Here is a 6,575-nt window from a genome sequence, read left to right as displayed (position 1 = left end):
ACTCCCAACTTCAGGTGATCCGCTCACCTCAGCCTCCCAAAGTGCTGGGATTACAGGTGTGAGCCACCACACATGGTCCCCCAAAAATGTTTTGTTTTGTTGTTTTTTTTGAGCTGGAGATTTGCTCTTGTTGCCCAGGCTGGAGTGCAATGGCAATATCTCAGCTCACTGCAACCTACACCGCCCAGGTCCAAGTGATTCTTCTGCCTCTGCCTGGGATTACAGGTGTGCATCATCATGCCCGGCTAATTTTTGTATTTTTAGTAGAGATGGGGTTTCACCATATTGGTCAGGCTGGTCTCAAACTCCTGACCTCACTATCTCATAATAGTGAATATGTCTCACGAGATCTAATGGCTTTATAAGATGGAATTTCCCTGTGCAAGCTCTCTCTCTCTGCCTGCTGCCATCCACGTAAGATGTTACTTGTCCCTCCTTGCCTTCCACCTGATTGTGAGGCCTCCCCAGCCATGTGGAACTGTAAGTCCAATCAACATCTTTCTTTTGTAAATTACCCAGTCTTGGGTGTTTCTTTAGCAGCCACATGAAAATGAACTAATAAATTCTCTTATCTCTCTGTCTTTCTGTCTATCTGTCTGTCTATCTGCTTGTCCCTCCATCCATCTATCCTATTGGTTCCATCTCTCCAGGAAACTCTGATTAATACAACAACTAAATACCGTGTGGAATCCTGGAGTGGATCTTGGACTAGAACAGGATATTAGACGAAAAATGTAGATAAATATTGTATTACATCAATGTTCATTTTCTGGCTTTAATCACTGTGCTACAATTATATGTTAACATTAAAGCAAGCTGGGGAAGAGTGTACATATTTTGTAAATTTTCTGTAAGAAATTTTCTGTGGGAAATAAAAAAAAATTTTTAAGGAAACCTTTTTAAGTTTTATTTAAAACATGTGGGGGGATGGCAGGCGCAGTGGCTCATGCCTGTAATCCCAGCACTTTGGGAGGCTGAAGCAGGTGGATCACCTGAGGTCGGGTGTTCAAGACCAGTCTGACCAACATGGAGAAACCCTGTCTCTACTAAAAATACAAAATTAGCTGGGCATGGTGGCATATGCCTTTAATCCCAGCTACTAGGGATGCTGAGGCAAAAGAATCACTTGACCCAGGAGGCAGAGGTTGTGGTGAGCAGAGATAGTGCCACTGCACTCTAGCCTGGGCAACAAGAGCGAAACTCTGTCTCAAAAAAAGAAAAAAGATAATTGGTAAAATGCCATGTTGTCAAAATGTAAACAGGTGTTCTAAATCATATAAGTCAAATACTAGGTTCTCTAACTGTTTCAAGATTGTAAACTGCCTGCTTTACAACTTGGTAAGGCCTGTGGACATACAAAATTAACCACACCCCTAACTATGCTGGAAATAGTCAGACTTTATCTGAACCTAGTACATAACTAAAACAACTTACCAGATTTTACATTAAAGTTAAAAATTGCTAAGAGCTACTATTATAACATGTAAATGAGACTACTGAAAATAGATTTACACACAAGGTATGTAAGAAAGGTAAAATGTGTTTGTGGTGAACAACTGTAAAAAGGTATGAAAATGTAAATCTTGCCTAGGGATAAAGGATTGTTTTGAAACCAATATAAGGCTAAAATTTGGCTTTCTGTCTCTTGTACGAGATTTTCATGTAGTAGTGAAGAATAATGAAAGTTTTTCATTTGCCTTGCAGATAGACCACCAAGGAGAGGAAAGTGGGAAAAGGAGGCAAACTGTTTGAAAAACTAAGTCTTCCCTCTTAATGAGTAAAGGTTTTTGCCTTGTTTTAAATGACAAAAATAAATAATCTATGTTAATCTGGAATTGTATTTTATAATTTCAAGTGTTTTAAACCTCTAACACTTAACGGGCTTTCCTAACTCAAGCTTCAGATTCAAAATTGTCTCTCCTGACCCCTAGTTTTCAGATGCTACAGAGGGCCCCTGAAGCATCCAGAAGGGAGGCAAAAAGGATTATTTGGTATGTTTACATAGGTGGGATTGCCAAAATGATGCTTAATCTTCTTCAGGTTATATTTTAGTGAATAATGTTGATACATGTTCCAAAATTGTGTGGAATTTCTAAAATTCTAATGTCTGAGTATATGCTATTAATCATAGTTAAGGTTATTATGTTAAGTTATTGCCACAGAAATAACCAAATTTCTTTATGAATTGTGTTTTGACATTGTTGTTGTTTGAGACAGAGTCTCACCGTGTCACCCAGGCTGGAGTGCAGTGGCACAATCTTGGCTCACTGCAACTTCTACCTCCTGGTTTCAATCAGTTCTCATGCCTCAGCCTCCCAAGTAGCTGGGACTGCAGGTGTGTGCCAGCATGCCTGGTTAATTTTTTTGCATTTTTAGTAAAGTTGGGGCTTCAACATGTTGGCCAGGCTGGTCTCGAACTCCTGACCTCAAGTGATCCACCTGCCTTGGCCTCCCAAAGTGCTAGGATTACAGGCAGGAGTCCACATGCCTGGCAATCAGGTTCTTGACTGTAACTACCCTAGACATTTTGTCATTCGCAGAGAATTGTTATCTTGTTTTAATCCTCTTTAAAAGATGGTATATAATCAGCTATAGGACTTTGACAGGTGCTCTCCAATGCAAGTTTCTAATAACTTTGGAGATTATGACATTAGAATAAAGGAAAAATGTACAGGACTCATGAAGAGCTGAAATGTTCATAAACATCAAGCAAAACAAGAGTTAACAGAATGGCCTGAACTGACAGAAAACTGAAATAATCTTGTCAACCTTTTTGCTTAAAACATTGCTGATTCTTGGCCAGGTACAGTGGCTAATGCCTATGATCCAGAACTTTGAGAGGCCATGGCAGGTGGATCACTTGAGGCCAGGAGTTTGAGAGCAGCCTGGCCAATATGGTGAACCCCCATCTCTACTAAAAATACAAAAATTAGCCAGTTGTAGTGGCAGGCACTTGTACTGCCAGCTACTCGGGAGGCTGAGGCAGGAAAATTGCTTGAACCTGGGAAGCAGAGGTTGCAGTGAGCTGAGATCATGCCATTGCACTCCAGCCTGGGTGACAGAGCGAGACTCTGTCCTAAAAAAGAAAAAAGAAAAGTTGCTGATTCTTGTTTTGTTTTTCAGAGTCAAGGAAACTTAAGCTATTTACAGCCTTTAATAATTAAGTGATGTATACTCTTGTAAACAAAATTTGGAGCATGTTTCTTTCTCTCTGCCTGGCTTCTCCAGAATTTGGAAACTATTTGTGAGTACTCCTAACTTATGATAATATAGTTGTTTGCATTAGTCCAATAAGAATCCATTTCATTTTGAAACAGGACACGATTGGAGAAATTAGTTGTTTTACTGGCTTTGACTGGAAGGGTATGCTTCCCTTTAAGGAATCAAACTTGACTTACAGAGCCAATAAATGCCCCTTGGGAAACTGGCCTCATACCTTGTCTGCACAGTCCCCAAACAGGGTTCCTAACCTGTGGTGAGTAGAGAATGCCACTTTCTAACAGGCACCTTATATTCTTGGGACTTTAAGAAGAGAGGAATTCACCCAATTCATAGGTATTTGAAGATACAAACCCATGGCTGGGCGTGACTTTAAAATGTCCTATCTGAGATTTCTTATGGAACAGAGTCCTATCAAAGTCAATTTTATTATATTTTGTTTATTTATTATTATTTGAGATGGAGTCTCACTCTGTTGCCCAGGCTGGAGTGCAGTGGCTCGATCTCGGCTCACTGCAACCTCTTACTCCTGGGTTCAAGTGGTTTTCCTGCCTCAGCCTCCCAAGTAGCTGGTACTACAGGTGCATGCCACCACACGTAGCTAATTGTTTGTATTTTTAGTAGAGACTGGGTTTCATCGTGGTAGCCAGAATGGTCTCGATCTCCTGACCTCGTGATTTGTCCACCTCAGCCTCCCAAAGTGCTGGGATTACAGGCGTAAGCCACCTCACCCAGCCGATCCAAAGCCAATTTTAAAAGCCTATATCAAAATGATTATTCTTGCTGCACTTTATCCAAATAATCAGGTCATGTATAAAACTAAAGTTTATTTTGGAAACAGCTCAGTCCTCTCATGATTTGTTTTTAACACAAATGAAGACTAAGAGAGACAAATTATATTTTAAAACTTATCATACACTTGTCATTAAATTCTAATCTCCTTAGCTGTTTTTAAGTTCTTGCATACATTTTAGACTAACCCTGCTTATTCCTGTAAACCGACTAGCAATCTCTGGCTGCAGCTCAGAAAAAAACAAAAAGAAATGGGTAATGTAAAAGTCTGGATCAATATTCTAGTTCTGGACAATTATCCTGTAAATCCTGCCATGTGATGGGAATAAACAGGGCACCCATAAACCAGAGGTTTCTTTGTTTGGTAAAATAGAACCAAAGAAGTTAACCAAAGCCAAACCCCATGCATCCAAATCTTAGCAGGTATAACTATAGCTACCAGTTATCAGGGCATATTGGCAGCCTTGGGATTTTTTAGCTGTCCTTACTTCCACCCCTTTGCTTTGTTTTAATACATGTCCTCTAATAACCCAAGTTGTTTCTTCTCCCCAAAGGCTATCAAGCTCCAAATAGTGATGCAAATGAAACTACACATGGGCATGCCTTTATTCCAAGGACTCTTAGACCTTCCCCAGGAGGAACCCTATCGGTTGTTCCCCACACAGCACCCCTTTCCAGTAGAAAATAGCCCGAAGGATCATCGCCCCACCTCCCTAAATGCAATTAGGGTCTTTACTCCTGAGGAGGGAGAATGAGAGAGGAGAAAGGAAGAAACTGATCAGGTGAGCAGTTAGGGTGGATCCTCAGTTGAATTCTTTCAAACAAAATAACAACCTGAAAAATCAAGCTGCAGGCACAGATAAGGGAACTTGCATAGGGGGCTTGCCTAAGACATGCCCACAGATGCACAGATAAAGAAAGCCTGCACAGGTAACTTGCTTAGACATGTCTGCAGTGAAAAATTCCATCCCCTGACACATGAGCAGTAAGGGAAACAAAGCAATATGGAGTAACTCAAGCTAAGGGCTTGCATGCACATTAGGAGGATGGGGTGGAGCTACTAGAAATTTGCACCTTATGCAAATGAGACACCCAGCCTGACTCATCAGTTTTCTATAAAAGCCTTTGCATTCAACTGTAAAAACAGCAACGCTGTTTTGGGCCCCCTCTCCACAGTGGAGAGCTTTCTTCTCTTGCTTATTGAACTTTCATTTCAACCTCACCCTTGGTGTACACATGCCTTAATTTTCATGGTCATGAGACAAAGAACTCCTGATGATACCTCAAACAATGAGAGATTGCTACATTGTGGTGCATTGGCAGACTATAAAACTAGCTTGAGGAAAACAATACTGTATAAATATCATGCTGATTCAGTGCATATGCAGCCTTCTGGAGAACCTCTCCCCAGTCTTATAAAGTATTGTCACCTATCTGGCACTCTAACTGAGTCTACAAAAGACCATTCTACCTTTCTGTCAAGCCAGATGCTTCAGGATGATGGGGAACATGGTAAAACCAGTGAATTCCATGAACATGGGCTCATTGCTGCATTTTTCTGGCTGTGAAGTGTGTTCCCTCCTCAGAAATAGGCAGGATATTGTGAGTCATGCCTCTAATTACAACATTTTAGGAGGCTGAGGCAGGAGGATTGTTTAAGGCCAAGAGTTGAAGGCTGTAGTAAGCCATGACTGTGCCATTGCACTCCAGACTGGGCAACAGAGTAAGATCCTGTCTAAAAAAAGAAGAAGCAATGCTATGTGGAATGTTATGATTGATGATGGATAAGGCATTTCATAAGTCCAAATCCATATCCAGAGTGACTGTTCCAGTAAGGACAGAATGCTGCCCCTTCCATGATGGGAGAGGACCAATGTAATCAACTGCCACCAGGTAGCTGTCTGATCACCCTGGGGAATGGTGCCATTGCAGGAACTTAGTGTTGTTCTCTGCTGCTGGCAGATTGCACACTCAGAGGTGGCAGTAGCCAGGTCAGCCCTGGTGAGTGATACTCCATGCTGCTGAGCCCATCATAAATCATATGAGTCCATTGGGCGATGACAGGGATGACGGGGGAAAGAGATGGACTGAAATACCTCTAGGTTGAATGGGCCAACCTATCCACTTGAATATTAAAACCCTCCTTCCTGAGGTCACCCTTTGGTGAGCATTCACATGGGACACAAATATCTTCACAACTTTGCCTGCTCAGAGAGGTCCATCCACATAACTCTTCCTCAAATTTGTCACTGATGTTTTTGTTTATTTGTTTTTGTTTTGTTTTTTTTTTTTTAGATGGAGTCTTGGTCTCTGTTGCCCAGGCTGGTGTGCAGTGGCGTAATCTTGGCTCACTGCAACCTCCACCTGCTAGGTTCAAGCAATTCTCCTGTCTCACCCTCCCAAGTAGCTAGGACTACAGGCACACACAACCATGCCTGGCTAATTTTTGTATTTTTAGTAGAGACAGGGTTTCACCATATTGGTCAGGCTGGTCTCGAACCCCTGACCTCAGGTGATCCACCCACTTCGGCTTCCCAAAGTTCTGGGAATATGGGCATGAGCCA

This window comes from Cebus imitator, unplaced genomic scaffold (assembly GCF_001604975.1).
Source record: "Cebus imitator isolate Cc_AM_T3 unplaced genomic scaffold, Cebus_imitator-1.0 Scaffold309, whole genome shotgun sequence".
Taxonomy (NCBI): Eukaryota; Metazoa; Chordata; class Mammalia; order Primates; family Cebidae; genus Cebus; species Cebus imitator.
The sequence above is the reverse complement of the archived record's forward strand: the minus strand, read 5'-3'. Positions refer to the sequence as shown.